Raw genomic sequence first — 20157 nt, forward strand, 5'->3', positions numbered from 1 at the left:
AACCTTATGAAACCAAAAGAGATGGACTGGAATTACAGATTAGATTGGAAAGTAATCTGGTCCAGCTCTTCATCCAAACCCCAGATCACATGGGTGGTCCTGTAATGCCCTCTGCCCACCCCCGGGCTGGCCTCATTTTATTCTTCAAACATCCACCTCTGACCGACTTTCCTGATATTCTGATATTTTGCTCCCACTATATGGTTTGTTTCTCTCCTCCCAGCTTTCATTTCAGGGTGCTTTTATCCGTAAAGGACGATTTGACCAGCCCGGGAACTCCTGAGACAAAGGGAACACTTTTCTACAATGAGACAAGCACTAATTCAGGGCTTTGCATACATTATCTTAAGTTTTCTCAAGCTCTTTACTGGTAGTGACCCAACTACCTGGATCAAATTCCAAAAGTCCAGAACCAGACAGATATTTCTTCTGAGAGAAGAGGAAGTATGTGGATGAGCTTGGATACAGGACTGATCAAAGAGGGAAGACAGGCAGCTCAGTCCTTACAGTGCTCAATGAAAATTGGCACCAGAATGTGAAGTAGACAGAGTTTGGGGACTATCAGGTCACCAGGGCTCAGATAACATCACACACACATCTCTATTGCTATCAGTACTTTGCAAACACCGTGCACAGAGCACATGCTCAATAGCTGTTGACTGAATAAGTAAAATGTACTAAAAGAATGACTTTCATCCTTTTGCATGTGGATATCTAGTTTCCCCAACACCATTTATTGAAGAGACTATCTTTTCCCTGTTGTGTGTTTTTGGTGCCCTTGTCAAAAATTAGTTGACTGGATATGCCTGGGTTATGTCTGGGCTCTCTGTTCTGTTCCACTGGTCTATGTGCCTGTTTTTATGCTAGTACCATACTGTTTTGATTACTATAACTTTGTAATATAGTTTGAAATTGGGAAGCGTGATGCCTCCAGCTTTGTTCTTCTTTGTCAGGATTGCCTTGGCTATTCGGAATCAAAGACTTAAATGTAAGACCTGAAACTATAAAACTCCTAGGAGGAAACATAGGGAAAAAGATCCTTGACATTAGTCTTGGCAATGATTTCTTGGATAATATACCAAAAGCACAAGCAAAAACACTAAAATAAACAAGCTGGACTACATCAAACTAGAGAGCTTCTGCACAACATAGGAAGCAATCAATAACTTGAAAGAGCAACCCAAAGAATGAGAGAAAATATGCACAAATCATATCTCTGATGAGGAATTATTATCCAAAATATATAAAGAACTCATACAGCTCAATAGCATTAAAGCAAATAATCCAATTAAAACATGGGCAGTGGACCTGAACACACATTTCTTCAAATAAAACATACAAATGGCCAATAGGTATATGAATAGGTGCTTACCATCACCAATCATCAGAGAAACACAAATCAAAACCACAATGAGATATCAACTCATACCTGTTAGAATGGTTATCATCAAAAAGACAAGAGATAACAAGTGTTGACAAGGATGAGGAGAAAAAGCATCCCTAATGTACTATTGGTGGGAATGTAAATTGGTATAGCCATTGTGGAAAACAGTATAGTGGTTACTCAAAAAATTAAAAATAACTACCATATGATCCAGCAATCCTGCTCCTGGGTATATATCCATAGGAATTGAAATCAGCATCTTGAAGAGATATCTGCACATCCCTGTTTATTGCAGCATTTTTCACAGTAGCCAAGATATGGAAACAACTGAAGCATCATTTGACCAAAGAATGAATAAGAAAATGTGATACACACATACACACACAGAGGAATATTACTCAGCCATAAAAAAGAAGGAATTCCTGCCACTTGTAATTACTATGGATGAATCTGGAAGGTATTATACTAAGTGAAATAAGCAAGACAGAGAAAGATAAATACTGCCTTTTGGGGCTCATTAACTTCACACTGTAGATTAACAGAGCGAGGGGCCTGAGGAGCTTTCTCTCTCTTTTTTTTTTAAAGATTGACACCTGAGCTAACATCTGTTGCCAATCTTTTTTCTTTTTCTTTTCCTTCTTCTCTCCAAAGCCCCCCAGTACATGGTTGTATATTCTAGTTGTCAGTGCCTCTGGTGGTGCTGTGTGGGACGCTGCCTCAGCATGGCCTGATGAGCAGTGCTAGGTCCGTACCCAGGATGGGAACCGGTGAAACCCTGGGCCGCCGAAGAGGAGCAGCGAACTTAACCACTCTGCCTTGGGGCCACCCCGTGAGGAGTTTTCTCTTTTCATGTCCCCTGTATGTAGTTGTTTGCTTTTCATATAACTATGCTGAGCAGCTAATTTTGTCGGAGTGTCTCCCCAAACAATTGGGGACCAGGAATCATTCAAGTCTCAGCCAGCCAAATGCCACTCTTCTTGTCCCTAAGTCCAGGATCGAGGAGTGAAGGGACCAAAACTAAAGGCAGCCGTGTCATAGAGGCAGAACCAGCAAATGATCCCAAATTAGTTTCTACATGGACCTATCTGAAAAGGAAGGGGTGCTCAGATAGGAACACAAACGAAATGGAGCCTGAGGTTGGAAGAAAGCATGGAGATCAGGTCTCAGTGAATCAGAAAACCAGGAGGTGGACAAACTCTGTCCCTTTCGAGGTCCATACTCACTCAGCATCTGGCATGAGGGGGGTGTGATGTCTGGAGGACAGACATCCCACTCTGCCCCCGCCCCAGTGTCCTCCTAGGCTCTGGGGTCACAGTCTTCAATTTACTGCTGAGTAATGACAAAATGCTGTGATGGCTTTACTCATGTAAATGAGCCTATTGCTAAGTTATTATTATAATGGTGTTTGAATACGTATTAAAATACCGATCCGTAAATTTGCTAATAAATAACTATTCACCTCCATTTTCAAATCTGCATTTAGTTCTGCAAAGGCCAATAGCCTTGTGCACAAAGGAATAATCAATATATTCAAACCATGGAGTTGCATTAAGGAATGAGCTTTGGCGAAAAGAATTTGGAAAGTACCTTTTTTTGTCCTACTTTCTCTCTTTTATCCTCCAATCCATTCCATTAACTTTTCCAGTCCTGCTACTTCACTTCTCAAAAGTCATCTGAAGACTTTCATGATTTGGCCCCTACTAACCTTTGTAGCCCTGCCTTCCAGCTCTTTGCAACCTATGCCAAGATGCTAACCAAATCTCGTTCTCCACTCTTCCCTGCATGCTTTCCTAACTCCAAATCTGGGTTCATACCTACAGACTCCTTACCTTACTTCCTCCTATCTGTTCTTCAAGGCCAATTTGAACAGTGTCCCACTCCCCAGCCTTCCTTCACACCCAGCCAAATGGGACCTCTTCTTTCAAAATATTGTAGTTCTCAGCTTGTACCAAACTCTGCTTTCTATGTTCTTCATTGTGTTATACTTACTTGTATAGTTTTCTGATCAGGCCATTAAATGGCAAATTTCTGTCACTAGACTGTAAACTCTGTAAGGTTAGAGACTTTGTCTTGTTCTCTGCTATAGCTCTAACATCCAATATTTGGAACAGTACCTGACGTAGACTAGGTACTCAAAAAACAGATACATTAAGGGGACGAATGAACGGATTGCACTGACGGTATGTTATTCGTCCCTGTACCTCCTGGAGTACTTAGTAACGTCTGGCACATAGTGAATGCATGGTAAACAATTGCTGAATTTAATGGCAAATCATGGAATCAAATATTTAACTTGAATGAGGAAGACAATTAAAATCCGAACAGAATATCATGTACAGCAAGGAAAAGTGACCCTCTTTATAAACTCCAATTATAGTGCAATTAAAAGGTTGGCAGAGACACATCATTAATATTTTTATCCCTGGGTTGGAGGACAGAGGGTGAAGAAAAAGGAAAATGAAAGCCAGGGTCTACAAAGTAGTTTGCCTTTTATCTTGCATCCTGGAACCTTGGCAAGAGCAAGACTCACTTGCCCGGATCCCTGGTCCTGCTTGGTGTTTGCTAAGCACCCTTTGATTTCTCTGTTATGTACTTACCACCTGCTATGAACCAGAAACTTCCTCATCCCTATTTCACGTTTTCTGCTTTTGTCCTGGAATGCAGACTTCTATATTTATTCCTGTAATGGTACTGATATTTAACTAGTCTTTCCAGCTCTGCCAAACTCAGTGAGCATCACAACTGAGGTATTATTTTTTTAATCAATAAAGCTTGACTCATGCTCTACATATTTGTATTTCTTCCCTAATCCCTAAGCAAATAAAAAATATAAATCAATAATCAATGATGTCATTTTAGCCAACAAACCAACTCTCCTTGTGATACGCGTGTTTTGTGTGGCTTGGCTGTTTTTAATTGATTCTTCTTTCCAGAGTTCGGCATGCAGTGCCTCTGGCCTTCTTCATCCATGTGCCCCTTGTTGATATCCCTACGTTCAATGATAATTGTGTTCATTTGTTTTCCACGGCCATGGTGCAGTCCCACTCCCTCCGCCTCTTTCTCTGCCCTGGAGGTTTTCTCCTCTCAGCCCTCTTTACCTTCTGCATTGCTCTACACATCCTGGAACCCCAGGATCTGGTGTTCTAGGACACTGACCACCCGAGCCCTGCTCTGCTCCTGGTAGCTCTTTCCTTTCTGGCTCAGTTTCCCTGGCTGCTGTCTCTGCCATTTCTTTTGTCCTCCCTGGACCCCAGACCCAAATATTTTATGCAAAGCAGGCCTCTCTGAGCCCTTATTTCTGAGCAGGTAGAGCTTTCTAGCAAACCTTATCTTGTTGCATCTTGCATCTGCCCTGAGCTAGTTATCTTATCTCTATGTCTACCCAATCTGCAATTGCTTGATTGCTCTCACTTCTTCCTGAAGTTCATTCCAGGTAGATTAGCAGCTGGGATCCAGTGCACCCTATCTTCTTAGGCAGCTGACATCATCTTTTGCAAAGTCTTTTTTTTTTTTTCCCTGAGGAAGATTCCCCATGAGCTAACATCTGCTGCCATTCTTCCTCTATTTTGTATGTGAGCCATCACAGCATGGCCACTGATGAATGGTATAGGTCTGCTCCCAGGAACTGAACCTGGGCTGCCAAAGTGGAGCACGTGAAACTTAACCACTAGGCTGCCAGGGCTGGCCCACAAAGCTAATTTTTACAACAGATCTTTTCTTAAAGCAAGGGTTCTTATCTAGGCCCACGATTTGTCGATGGTTCTAAAATAACCTCCTGAAATTTCATGTAAAACTTTATTGGTGGGTGCATACGAGGTTTGCTCCCCAGGGAGAAGGGCCACACACTTCATCAAATTTTCCAGAGGAGTCTCATCTAAAAAAGTTTAAGAACCACTGCCTCAAAGGTTTCTTTCCTCCACTATATGTATATATATATATATATATATATATATATATATATATATATATATATATTTATCTTTTCGTCTTCAATTTATTTTTGATTTCCTGGTTTAATTCACTTGGGGAAAACTTCCAGAGGGGAGAATAGTAAGGAGGGCTGATTGTAGGTGGTAAAACCCTCTTTGGGAGGTGGAGATAGTATAGTTTTACTCATTTCACTGATGTAGAAATCGAGACTGAGACCCGGAGAAGTGAATGAATGCCTGGCCTATGGTCATATAGCAAATCAGTGACAGAGTTGGAACCTGTATGCACTGGCTGGGGCCCCAGGCCCTCCGCTAGCCCTCACATCCTCCTTCTAGGCTCTGCATTACCCCAGTTGGGGAGTTCCCTTCTCCTTAACCCAAGGCCTGACCAGATCAATAATAGCCCATCTTCCTGAAGATTCCTGAGCCAAAGTTACTCATTTCTGAAAAATATTCTCTCAAGACTCTCAAACCTGGGGCCTTGAGCTATAGAAAAACAAACCAAAGAATGCAGAAGGTCAGCTTTACCTGGAGCGGCAGCCAAGAGCTCGTAACCTTTGACCTCTCCTCTGGGCCTCACTGTGGTCCCTCTTAGTTTTCCTGAGTCAGGAAAACTAGGTGCCACCAGCTCCAGACTGCCCAGCTTATGCCCCAAGGAGCTGTTCCAACAAGGGAGAGGGTGGGAAATAGATGTCTACAACATTTTTACTCCTCTTTTCTTTACCTGATTTCTGTCCTTCCACTGATAATCTCTCAGGGGAGGAGAGGAAAATCATTTCTCTGAAGACATGCATTTTTCTTCTTTGGCTTCTAAATGCCTTGATCCTCCTCTTCAGGACAACGGAGGGAGGGAGAGGGAGAGAGAGGGAGAAGGCATGAAGTGGGGACCTGCATGCCCTCATGAAACACGTACCATAACTGTAACTTTGCACTGGTGTCAAGGGCATGTACTCAAAAAGGAACTGTTCGAGGAATATAAGATCAACTCTATATAAAGCAACCCTTATCCCTTTATTCTCTAGAATATTCTCTTGTACTGTTATTGAATACCTCTTTTTGCATCTTTGTCTTAAACTTTTCAGAAGACAATGTGGAGTATTGGAAAAAGCACCAAACCCAAAGTCTGGAAGCCAGGGTTTTTGTCTCAGCTCTGTCTTCCACATTCCACACTTGCTGGCTGCCATCTGTGCTCCAAAAGATGAGGGTTTGGACATTGGGCTGACATCTTGGATGGCTGCAGGAAATCCAGCTTAGGCATCAATAAGCAGTGGAAACCAGGTCCATCGATATCTACTTACTTTTCATCAATCAACAAATGGTGCGAGAGCCCTTGTGGAAATACGTTTATTTTATTTTGGGGTAGAGTGGGTGAGAAGGAGTTAATTTGCTGACACTGTCTGTAAAAGTGTGTGCACTTACATTTGTCATGCTTGCTTTTGGTGGTCAATCCCAAATAGTAGCTTCAGTAAGAGAATAGCAGAGGTTAAAATGCAGTGCAAGACTGAATTCGCTGAATGTTCTCCATACTAAATGCTTTATTCAAATAAAAGCCTCAAATAGCTTGACCCTTTTTTCTCTCCAAATGACAAGTGACCAGTGTTTGGATCACTTCCCTCCATGAACATGTCCAAAGAGTGTTAAACCCCAGTCAAGATTTTGGTAAACTTTTATTGACGTGGCTAACTTTCAGGATGCACCCATTGGCAACCCAACCGGGGCAGGATTTTAGATTTGACTCATGAGATGACACAACTGTGCCTGTGGTCCTGTTGGAGTGTCTTCTGGGCTCTGAGAGCTGTAACCTTGGCAAAGCTACCATTTCTGAGAAGGGAGGGAGGTAGCCCGGGCTTGGGCAGCAGGGCAGGCCTAAGAGGTGTTGGGGAGGCCGTGTGCTGACATGTAACAACCCATGAAAGGAAACTGGGAGACAAGGGGAGGGGGCAAGACACTTGTCTCTAGTTCCCTTACAACACCTCATTATGCTCTTACGAGGTAGGTGTCTCATCACGCGGGATCGACACTCCAAGTACTTATGACAGTCTTCCTTTAAAGAAAATTTGGGTTCTCAGAAAATTGTTTCAAGGTACAGTTTTTCATCATAACACACGTGCATGAAGCAATCTGTGGGCAAACTCAGGCATGATCTATACAGTTCCCCACACATATGCTATTCACATGCAGCATTTCCCAAGGCTGCCTTCTGTTCTCCACTTTTGGTGGTCAAGTTCAGGCTGAGTGGGTGATGCATTAATTCATTACTAAGCCTTATGTAAGGGGAAAAGGCAGTGTGGTAATCAGCCTTCCAGGTGGCCCCAATGATCTTTACTTCTTGGTACTCATGCCCTTGTACAGGTCCCTCCTACACTGAATAGGGCTGACCTGTGCAACCAATGGGATATTGTGGAGATGGTATGGAACATTCTAGGCTAATTCATAAAAGACATTGTGACTTCTGCCTTATGCTCTCATGGATCACTTACTCTGAGGGGAGCCAGCTGCTATGTTGTAAGGACACTCAAGCAGTGTTATGGAGAGTTTTATGTGGCAAGAGACTGAGGCTTCCTGTCAATAGCCATCTTGTGAGGCAGCCATCTTGGAAGCAGATTTGGCAGCCCCAGTCAAGCTTTCAGATGACTGCAGCCCCTGCCAACATCTTGAGTGAAACCTCAAGAAAGACACTGAGCCAGAAACACCCAGCTAAGCCCTCTGGACTCCTCACCCTCAAAAACTGTGGAGTATGATAAATTTTTATTATGTTTATGTTTGAGATAACTTGTTATGCAGTTAGAGATAGGTAATATATTTTTTTATTGAGGTGAAATTCACATAACGTAAAATTAACCATTTTGAAGTGAACAATTCATTGGTGTTTAGTATATCATAAAGTTGTGCAACTACCACTTCTATCTAGTTCAAAACATTTTCATCATTCCAAAAGGAAACTCCATACCCATTAAGCAGCTACCCCCCACCTCCCCTTCCCTCCGCCCCTGGCAACCATCAATCTGCTTTCTGTCTCTACACATTTAATTATTCTGCATATTTCACATAGATGGAATGATATATGTGTCCTTTTGTGTTTGGATTCTTTCACTTAGCATAGTGTTTTCAAGGTTCATCCATGTTGTAACATCTATCAGAACTTCATTTCTTTTTATAACTGAATAATATTCCATTGTATGTATGTATCTCATTTTGTTTAACCATCCATCCATTGATGAACTTTTTGGGTGCTTCCATCTTTTGACTATTGTGATCAGTGCTGCTGTGAAGATGTGTGCACGTGTATTTGAGTACTTATTTTTAATTCTTTTGTGTATATGACTGGGGCTGGAATTGTTGGATCATATGATAACTTTATGTTTAACTTTTTGATGAGTCATCAGACTGTTTTCCACAGCAGCTGAACAATTTTACATACTCACCAGCAAGGTATGAGGCTTCCAATTCCTCCATATGCTTGCTGACACTTGTTATTTTTTTATTTTTTATTACAGCTATCCTAGTGGGTATGAAGCGCTGTCTCATTGTGGTTTTGATTTGCGGTTCCCTAATGAAGGAATGATATTTAAAATGTCAGTTATCAAGGTGCAAATTTGGTCCTTAGGAGGAATGATACATTGAAGTGTTCCAGTCATGATCTCACTAATTCACTCACTCCTTGAACAAACATGGCTTGAGCATCTTTTATAGAATAGGGCCCAGTTGCTCAGAGGTCTCAAAGATGAACAAGATGAAGTTTTTTTCCCCAAAGAGCTTTCTGTCAACTGGGGGAAATGAGACATTTAACTTAGCTTGAACTTGTAATCTATTCCAACTCTAAGTAGTTTTGAAAGGGATGTGAGAGGAAGTGTTAGGAGACTTAGCCTCACATTAAGGAACACAGATAGAAGACTTGGGTGGGAGCCAGAAGCCAAGAATCTGAAGGTCCATGAGACGATATTGCCAAATTCACAATTTTGTCCAGGGCTAGACCTTCCCAGGCTGAATGAATGAGCACTTGCTTGTGGCACCCACCCCAGATCTCCCCACCTCTTAGCATGTTCTGGCTCACCTGGGCAGGGCCTGGCTTCCCTCTCCTGGAAGATAGCCCAGTTGACAACACATCTGCTTGCCCTGGAGTTGGTTTAGAGTTGAGGGAGTCGATGGGAGAGAGAGTTGGCATTTTTGCTCGTTGACTCTCAGTTCCAAACCTTGGGTCTAGGCTTTGGGTCAGACTCCATTCATCGTGCTCCTGGCATCAAAGCAGTCTTTACCTGCATCAAGAACGGCCCCTGTCTGCTCTGATGCTGCCTTACTCCTGTTCACTCCTTTAGCTTAGACAGATTGGAAATTGTAATGTCTGTTCACATGGAACTTGAACTTGGCATTTGACTGGCTTACTTATATTGATTACCACCAGGCCTTAATTCGTCCCCTCTCCCTTCTGGCTGAAGTCTATAGGTACTACACAGCCTGCCCTACATCTTTTATGGCATACTCTGCTTCTGTTTGCTGGGTTTCCTTTCCTTGACTTTCAAAATGATTTAATTCAGTTCATTTAATAAACATATTTGAATACCTACAATGTGCCAAGCACTGTGATACCACGGAGGTAGAAATGAACAAGTTAGGCAAGGTCCCTGACCTCACTGAACTGACAGCCTGGTAGGGGATATAGCATTGAACATATTTGTCCATTCGTTCAATTGGCCATTTATCTAACAAATGTTTTTTGAATTCCTACTGGGTGTTTGGCAGCATTTAAGGTGTTAGAAATACAGTGGTGAGCTAGGTAAAGCTGGTCTTTGATGATAAATAACTCTCAGTTATGGAGGAGACAGGAACTTAGAACATAAACAAGTCCGTCATCTACCCTTCCCTATGTCTTCACCTCTTCCCTTACCCAGCTTAACTTCTATGGCCATATATTATAATCACTACCTTAAATACACCCTCAACTCCCTTGCCCTACTCTTGTTTCAATGAATTCTCTTGATTAAATCACACCTTGGCCTACTCAGTGCCTGGAGAAGAACACACAGTCACACTGAGTGGTCTAACTTTGAAATCATGTTGGCTTACCTCTAGTGTGCCCTTAAAACTGGCAAGCAATTGTACTATATTCTTCACGTCCAATCATACCCTCATTCTCCTAGATGACTATTGAACGCCTTTTTTCTTCCCCTAAACATCCAATATCTCTTCCCCGTCCTCATTCTCAGATGGTGATCTTGTGTGGTTTGTGGTACTTAGCTTCATTCCTGGTCTTCCAAAGTCTTTCCTGTATTGCAGGAGGCAGGAAGTTTCAAAACTACATTTCCCAGACCCCTTTGCTAGCTGTTTTCTAGTTAGGTTCTGCCAATAGGAGGCATTGACACAAGATTAGAAGGCAGGCAGAGGGTAGAAGTCATTCTGATTCTGGCTCCTGCAGTGGCCCCAACCTACATGCTGCAGCCACATCAGCATTCCTGGTATGTATGGAGAGGGTGGCTCCTGCTCGGCATAAGTAGTGACTTCACCAGCAAATCAGTGGTCCTCTTACAGGTAACACCCCTTCTCCCATTGACTTCTTCAGCCCTTCCAGTTCTTCGCATTAAACTCTTCTGTGCTTGAGAATGTTTCCTGTTTCCAAATTGGACGCTGACTAATAAACTTTGCTCTTTATTCACTGAGGATATGGAAGTGATCTGAAAAGAACTTCCATGTGCTTCCACCACCATGTCTGCCCATCTACCAGCCTCTGTGTGTGTAGGCTGTAACTTGTCTCCTATTTCTGAGGATTGGCTCTCTGAGTTCCCAGCTAAGATTCACCTCTGTTTCGGTTCTAGATCCCATTTCTTCCCTCCCATTTATGCACTTCTCTATCTCTTATCAGTTTCTCTTCCATGTGTCAGCCATTTTCACTTCTCTTCTGGATGATTCCTATAAGCAAAAATACATGCTGCTAAGTCTCCTACATTTAAACAAAATAAAACAACAGTAATGCCAAAAATAAAACAAAAACTAAATTCCTCTCCTGACAGCACTTCTCATTCTAAACACTGCTCCTTTTCTCTACTTCCATTTACAGCAAAATTCCTTGCAAGAGAGGTCCATACTGTCTCTCCTCTGCCTCCCTTGAACCCCTCCTATCAGGCTTAACCCCAGATACTCCACCGAAACTGCCCTTAACAAACCTAATGACCTCCACAACACTGAATGTGAAGGTCAATTCTCAGCCTTCCTCTTATTTGACAAACCAGCAGCATTTGACACCACTGAGCCCCTCTCTCCCTTCAATGGGCCTTCAGGACATCACACTTAGCTGGCTTTGTTCCCACCATTCTGGCCATTCCTTTCCCCTTTCATTTTCCCGACCTCAAAATGTGCACGTTTCTTAGACCTTAATCCTTGGACCTCTCCTCTTTTCTGTCTGCATTTATCTCATTTGGTGATTTCATCCACTGTGTTATGGCTTTAAGTATAGTTTATATTCTGACAACTCCTGAGGGTGTATGTCCAGCCCAAGTCTCTCTCTTGACTTCTAGACTTATTTGTTCCATCTCCCACCTACCTGCTGCCCAGTCTTTCCCATCCATCTTAGTGACTGGAAGCACCATCCTTCTACTCATTGAAGTCAATGTCATTGGAGTCATCTTCACTCTTCTTTCTTTCCCACCCATATCCAATCTATCAGGGAAGCTTTCCAGCTCGACCTTCAACATATACACAGGATTAAATAACTTCTCATCAACTCTACTACTACTACCCTTGTTTAAACCACCCCCGCCTGCCACTGGAAGATTTTGAATGCCTCCAAACGGGTGATTGCCGGAGCGTCCCTGTTAAATCCTAAAGTAGATCACGTTATTCCCCTGATCAAAACCCAGCTATAGCTTCCTATCTCACTCTGTAAAAGCCACACGAGTTACAGGGACCGACCAGGCCATACAGGCTCAGATCTCCATTCCCTCTCTGCCTTCACCTCCTGCTGTTGCTCCCGTCACCCCTCAGCTCCGGCCACTCTGGCTTCTTTGCCTCAGGGACCTTGCATGTTCTGTTCCATCGGTCTGAAACATTTCCCCCCCCAGAAGTCCTTGTTTCACTCCCTCATCTTTCAGGATCAAGATGTAACCTCAGTTAGACCGTCCCTGGGCACCCTATCTAAAACTGCATCTCCACCCCTGACACTTCCATCCCCTCCTGCTTTATTTTTCTCCATCACACTGATCGCACCCTGACATAATATGTAGTTTATCTGTTCTTCAGACCCGGTGCTTCCACTCGGATGTAAGCTCCATGGAGTTAGGCACTTCCGTCTGCTTTCTTTACTGCTTTATCCCCAGCCCATAACATAATGCACAGCACCAGGAGGTGCTCAAGAAATGACAGTGAGTGAAGCAGTAAATAATTAGTGTAAGTGTCCTGAAGCCAAAGAAAGTAGTGTTGAGAGAATGGCCATGAGGACCCGATTTAGATGGAGGGGGAGCAGGAAAGGAGGAGTCAGGGCTCTCTGAGAAGCGACTTTTGGACTAAGACCTTCCAGAAGCATGACTATGGCTGGTTAGGAGTGTGGGTTGGGTGGGGAAGTAGCCTGATCAACTGTGTTGGTTTGCTGGGACTGAGAGGTTGCCTCAGTGTTAAGGGAAAGTGCCAGACAAACCAGGGTACATTGGTCACTCTAGAGAGAGTGTCCCCAGCAGAGTCTAGGACAAGTACACATGCTCTGCTGGAGAGGTCGCAGGGGCCAGGCCAGGCAGCGCCCTGTAAACCAGGCCAGGGGTTGTTTTTCTGTTGTCTCTGATATAGACAACCACCAGAGGGTCTTTTAAAAACCCTTTCTAGCTCTCCCGTGGAGAATGAGCTGGAGGCCATAAGAGAGAAATGTGGAGACTTGTAATCTCTTGGTAAGGAGGGTTATGAAAGGGGGTCTGGGTTTTATGAACTTCAAGTCAGATTTATTCCAGGTCCTTGGGGTGGGGGTGAGGTGACAGGCTTGAGTTATTGCTACCTTGCCTCTTGGAGTTGGATGGAGTGGGCAGATTGGGACCTACCCAGTTTCAGTTAATGTAGGCACTTACTGCGAATTGCTAAGTGGGTGAGATCGGAGTGGTTTCTTGATAAAGAGAGAGCTTGTCAAGGGGGATTTCTGAGCCATTTTCCACATCAAATCAATAGAGGTGTTAATCCCCAATCTAGATAACAGAATAATTCAATTGCAGACTTTGGCTTTAAACCCCACTGCCGATTAACCAACTGTCAAGGACCTCAGCCGCCAGCAGATAGGCCTCGATGACAAAGAATGCCAGACACACATGGCAGGGACCATGGACATTCGGGACTCCCCTGCCGTGGGCTCAGGGCAGTGCCCATGATCTCCTGGATGGCCCTGGGTGCTTTATGGCTGGCGGTCGTCCTACCCCAGGGGACAAGAAGAAATCTATTCTGTGCGTGACTGTAGGGAGGGATGTCCGGGCTCCGACTCTTTAAGGCAGGAACTGCGATCTAGGAAAAGAGATTGGCAGACAAACAAGCATCATCAAAACAGTTTTGTCCTTTTAAAAATAGATGTTTAAACAGGATGAGAAGATTACTAAGCATCTTGAAAATAAAGTTGACCCTAACACTCTCACAAAGCTATGCTTATTCTTGCGTAATCCCTCCTGGTATTTTCCCATGGGAATTTATCTATTAACATAATTTCTATAAATAAATGTGTGTCCTGAATTTTTAATAATTGTGTGTTTCAATTAATCATTCAAAGAGGTTAGCAAAGGGGTGGTGAGAGGATATACAAATCCAAGATAAACAGAAGGGTTTTCTGTCTAATTATATGCATGATGTTGCAATGAACATCTTTGTGTGAAAACGCTTTTATTCTTTTGCGTTATTTCTACGAGATAAGCTTGCAGTAGATGGAAATAAAATCATTGAAACACATTATGATTCATGACGCACTCTGCCAAATTGCTTTCTAAAGTATTGTGTTAATTTGCACTTCTGCTCATAATGTATGAGTATACAAATTTTACAGCAATAAATATTATCTTTTTTATGTTTAATAAATATGTCATATCTTTATTTTAATTTAAGTTTATTGATTATCGATGAGATGATGGAATGTTTTTCGGTAAGCTTTTTTCCTTTTTCTGTTTTTGCTGGTTGCTTGCTGTTTGTAATCCCTGTATGAACCTCAGCTTCGCCTTCTGTACAATGGGGATACCAGCAGTACTACTGTACAGGATTAACCAATCAGAGCAGTGTCGGATGGTGGTTACAGGCTCAGCTTGGATGTCATCAGACTCTCTGGCTTTGGATAGTGGCTCTGACACCTGAAAGCTGATGGGGGTGACGAGGTCACATTGCAAGAGCAGGAGGATTGGAGATACTGTGGTAGCCATCTGGGGAAAATACCATCTGTCACATTAATCATTTTCTTCTTTAAATAAGTCTCTAATTACACAAATAATGTACCATATTAAAACATGAAAAGTAAAGCTAAAGTCCCTTTTGATCAATACCTCCATCCCAATCTTCTCTCCAAAGGTGACCACTATCTTGTGTTTGTCGGTTGTCTGGCAGAACCTTTTGCATACACACGTGCACAGAGGCGCATGCCCACACGAGTCCGTAGGAAATCTGTAGTGTTTCTGTTTCACATAAATCATGTCATACTGTCTGTATTTCATTTCAGTGTGTTTTACACTCAGTATGTCTTGAGATAGTGCCGCGTCATGCATTGACATCTACTTTATCCTTTTCCATTTGTGCATAGTGTAGGTATAACGGCTTATTGAATAGTCCCCTAGTCACCAACAGAGAATGAGAATGTCCTTTTCCCAGATCCTCTCTAACAGTTACAGAAAATGTTTTCAATTTTTGCCAATCAGATTGGTGAAAATGACGTGATAATAATTTTACTTTGCATTTCTCTGATTATTAGTGAATATTTACATCTTTTCATAAGTTTAATCACCATTGGCTTTTCTTTTGTGAATTGATTATTTTTATGCTTTGCTCCTTTTCAATTGAGTAATCTAAAAATTAATTTGTGGAAATTTCTTTATATACTATTTCTTTGTTGTAAAATTCTTCTCTCTGACTTTCACTTATTTTTTTTATGTAATTCTGTTTTTTTTTTCCTTTTTCTCCCCAAAGCCCCCCAGTACATAGTTGTATATTCTTACTTGGGGGTCCTTCTAGTCGTGGCATGTGGGATGCCGCCTCAGCGTGGCTTGATGAGCAGTGCCGTGTCCACACCCAGGATTCGAACCGATGAAACACTGGGCCACCTGCAGCACAGTGGAGAGTGCAAACTGAACCACTTGGCCATGGGGCCGGCCCCTGACTTTCACTTATCTTTTTAACTTTGTTTGTGGTCTTTTCTCGCACAGAATTTTCTCATTTTGATGTAATCAATTTTATCAATCATTTAGTTTAAGGTTTTGTTTTGTGCATGTTTTTAAAAATTTTAACAGCCTTTTCTACCCCCAAAATATTTTTCTTTAATGCTATATAACTTCATTTTGTAAGTTTAGAGCTACAATTCATTTAGGATTAAGTTTTATGAATGCATGACTTAAGTTTTAATGGAGAGTCAGCTGTTCTAATCTCATTTATTGAACACTTTCCCCACTGATTTGAAATAGTACATTGTATGCTAAATTCAGTTACATACAGATATGCTTCTAGATTTTCCATTGTGTTATACTGATCTATTTGCTTGCTCTTGTAAGAACACCACGGTTTTTATAAATATAGCTTTCTAATACTATATTTTTTCTTCCTCTTTATTCTTATTTTTCAAATTTGTTTTGGCTATTCTTGCCCATTCAGTCTTTCATACGAATGTAAAGTCATCCTATCAAGAGCTTTTGATTGGCAATCCATTGAATTTATTAATTAACTTGGAAGGAATTAACAAATAATTTTCTATTTGTAAATTTGTCATTTTTTTCTTTCCTCCTGCTTACCATATCTTAACCGTAGCCTGCCATTTACAAAGCAGCCACAAGGTGGGTGTAGGAGCAAAGAAGGTGAAGCTCAGGCCCGTCTTGAGAGACCTGGTATGAGGTTTGGAGAGAATGAGTGTGCCCGACAGAGTGCGGTTGCAGTTATCTGCATGTAAAATCTCACTTCTTTTGCAAAGCTTACAAACATTTCATTTACATTATTTCCCTTGCAACAGGTGAAGAAGGTGATCTTTTCCATTTGGTGATGAAAAAATGAAACCCAGACAGGTCAAATGACTTCTCTAGGATATACAGCCAATATGGGAGGGTGCAGAGCAGAGGTCCTCCTCCCACGTCGAGTCAAATGCTCCTTCCACTACATCCCACTGCAGATTTCAGATGTCTCTTCTCTACACTATTAGAAAGGAATACAAAATAAGTGGAAACTAAAGTCCTAAGCAGCAGCAGGAAAATGTGCAGGACCGTCATCCTTATGATCAAAATCTTGGCTCCGCTTCTATGTGTCTCTCATCTCCATTCACTAATGTAGGTAGTCACTCGCTAAGCCTGTGCGTTTTTCCTTTTCATCATGTCTCAATCTATCTTTTCCTCTCCTCCCAATGTCATCATTTTCATTTCATTTCTGAATCCGTGACGTCAGATTTCCCTTCCAATTCATCCACTTTATGAAGGTAATAATTTTTGCTAGTCAGAGATGGGGAAACTGGAGACAAACAAGACTGTTGTTTTAAGGATGGGGTGGTTGGGGCTGAGTGGGAAGTTGGTGGGGCTTCCAAGGCAGGAGGGACCTTCCAGGAACATTTGGCTGGGTTGATGCTCAAGATACTGAGGGCATGCAGAGGTTATTATCTCTATCTGATTACCTGGTGGAGCTTAAGGAGGGAAAATGCAACAGGAGGCAGGTGAGGAGCTATGCCAAGTTAGGCAGGCATGGACATTATGGTTTTCCAGGAGATCATTTCACACCTAGTGGAACAACAGGACCACAGCCACTCTGTCTGTGGCCTTGGCTTTGGAATCCATTATGCTCTAGGCCGTGCTAATTCTGGCAACCTTGAGCCAGAGACTTAGTGGCTCAGGAATTGCGCTGCTTTGACTCTGTTTCTGGGTTCTGCTGACTGAGCTCTTGACACATTTCTCATGACTGGGGCCTCATTTTATACCCAGGCCCAAAAAAGGTTCTGTCGCTGAGCAGCTGACTTGGCTCTGAGCCCAACCTCCATTCCTTCTTGCTCCAGGACCCTGCCTCATGGATCTTTCAGGGCCTGCAGACCTGGCCCTAACTCAGCCTGTCATGTCTCCCTGACCCTGGACATCTGCCTCCCCGAAGCTCCACCTCTTTTCTGCCACTAGACCCTGCCATCTGACTCTGCTCACAGGCCATGGCACCTCCTCCTATGATGCCTTACTGAAACTTCTTGCTGCTGAACGCCTACCCTGACCCACTGGGCTCTGCCCGCCAGACTCACACCCTTCCTGCACCTACTGCAGACTCGCCCACAGCTCTTGGTTCCTACTGATCCATCCACAAGGAGCCTCTTGAAGTGCCTCCAAGGACCAGAGTGTATTGTCTGTTGACCCCAAGGAATGGGCAGAGCAGGCAGTCATGTTGGAGACGAGTACCAAGCAACATCAGGCAACCCCTTCATGGCCTGTCACTATCTCTGAGAGGCTGCTGAAAAATGAGCACCCTCACTGGGGCCTGTTTTCCAAGAAGACTCACTGAGTCACTGTGGGAATGTGCCAATGGGCCGTGCCTCTCAGCACCTGCTGTTTCTACTTCCTATAGTCTTATGGAGAGAAATTAGAACCCTCAGTTTTGCCTTATAAGGCAAATTGGGGCAATTCTTTGGGAAGGCGGGGCTGTGACTCGGGGAGGCCCGCAGAGGAGCCTCAGAGAAGGTTTCTGTACAAGCATAGATCAGATGTTTACACACACACACACACATACGAACAGCGCCTGGGCTTCATTGTGAGGTCTGGGAGAGAGGACGGGATTCTTTCATCCACCACACACACATACAAACATCATAGCACCCCTTTTGTCTTTCGTGAATTTTTTTCCTCTAAACTCACAGAAGCTGTCTCACTCCTGCAAATATGGGGGGTTGGAGGCTCCTGGTCCCACCATCCACGAAGCAGATCTACGTGAACTGTGCTTCTCAAAGGACAACTTCAAATCAAAGAGCTCATCAAGGGGCAGAGGCAGGAAAACGAGGGAAACGTAGCCAATCTGATGAACAGAATGAGAAATTGTTTTAAATTTAAAAAAGATTTCACCAGAATGTAAATATTTCTTAAGCAAGCATTGTAAATCCACATTCTTAAAACAAAATAACACCTTATTTGAAAAGAGACTCATAAAAGCAAAAACATCATCACTCAATTCCTTACTTATCTCTAATTCGGCGCTACATCCAAAGTGAATGCTAGCAGAACCCTGAACAAGTGGAATAAAATAAAGAGAATTGAAAAAATTTTTCTTTTTCTCTCTAGGGCTCCAACTTGCCCTCTGACCTGGCAACAGTAGCTCTTGGGTAATTTGTTGAGTGAATCAGGGTATGATCTGGCCCCTAGAGAATGACAAGAAGGTTTGGAGCTATTAGGGCAGGTTGATGAGGCCCAAACCCAAGTGTTTCTCCTGGCTCAAGTCACCTCCTTGAGCAGCCGCTGCTGTCCATTCACACCACTGGGTGTAGCCTATGGCTCCTCAGGCACCCTGGACAACAGCTGCATGCCTTGCCCATCTTCAAGCTCCAGAAATACCTTCACTTCATATCTTATATACAACTTATCCACCCAACATTCACTACTGTCCTGTAACTATCCTTATAAAGAAGGCCCATCTTATTTCCTCACCCTAGCCCCCAATGCAACTCTTTCTTGCTAGTGTGATATTCCGCCACCGCAGTTCTCAACCTCCAGGATTCCCAAGTTACCTGAAATCCAATCTTTGTCCCTGGTGATGTCCTGGTTTTGGAAAGTGCTTTTCAAAGCATTTCACAATTACCAACCTACTTCCCATGACCTGTGGACTAACTGCCAAGTGGAGAGGTTCATAAGATAGCAGGTATACTTTCATGGTGGGCCACCAACCATTTCCCTGTTACCATATAACTGTTCTACCTTCTTTGTCACAGCAGAACTTATTTATGCCATCTCCTTGTGCTCGCCAGCCTGATCTCCCATTTTCTCAGTGTAAGGAGATATAGAAGACTACTGTTGTTCCAGATATTGGCAGTGCTTCCGTGAGAGGGCAGTAAGCATTTTATCCCCCTGTTCCATTGATGCCAGACTTGCCCAGGTAATTTATTTCAGCTAATGAATGCTGTACACAGGGTTACTAGGAGTTGGAATTGACTCCACGACACTAACAACAACAAAAGACTCCAATACACAGCGTCTATGCTGCCCAACTCCATTCCCCCATCTTATCATATCAGTGACATCCTCAATGCTGTTCCTGGTGGATCTGTGGGTCATCAAAAAAGACTAGAGGGCACAACCTAGCAAGCCAAAGACGGTGTGAGGAAGCTGTTACTGTCTTGACTGCAGGAGAAAAGAACCCACCCAGGTAAGGGGGTCAGAGGCTGCTGTTTGTGATGCATTAAAACTCAGAAGTCATCGTTTATCCAACTTTCCACACTATTCCTCAGCAAATTCCTTCAATGATCCAAAACAGTGACTCAGTACATGGTTGAAGAGGTCCTGGACTGCCCCTCTGGTCCCCACCTCTTTGCCCAGGTCCATTCACTTAGAAAATCCATGTGAGTCATGTGCCTTACTCGGCTCTACCACTTCCCTCCCTCTGAGGAACTAACCCGGGAAGACTGGGGGCAGGGAGAGTGATGGTGGGAATGGACCACCCCACTGCACCCTCAGCCCCAAGCTACTAAAGCTGTTGGCTTAG

This window comes from Equus caballus, chromosome 15, assembly GCF_041296265.1.
Source record: "Equus caballus isolate H_3958 breed thoroughbred chromosome 15, TB-T2T, whole genome shotgun sequence".
Classification (NCBI taxonomy): domain Eukaryota; kingdom Metazoa; phylum Chordata; class Mammalia; order Perissodactyla; family Equidae; genus Equus; species Equus caballus.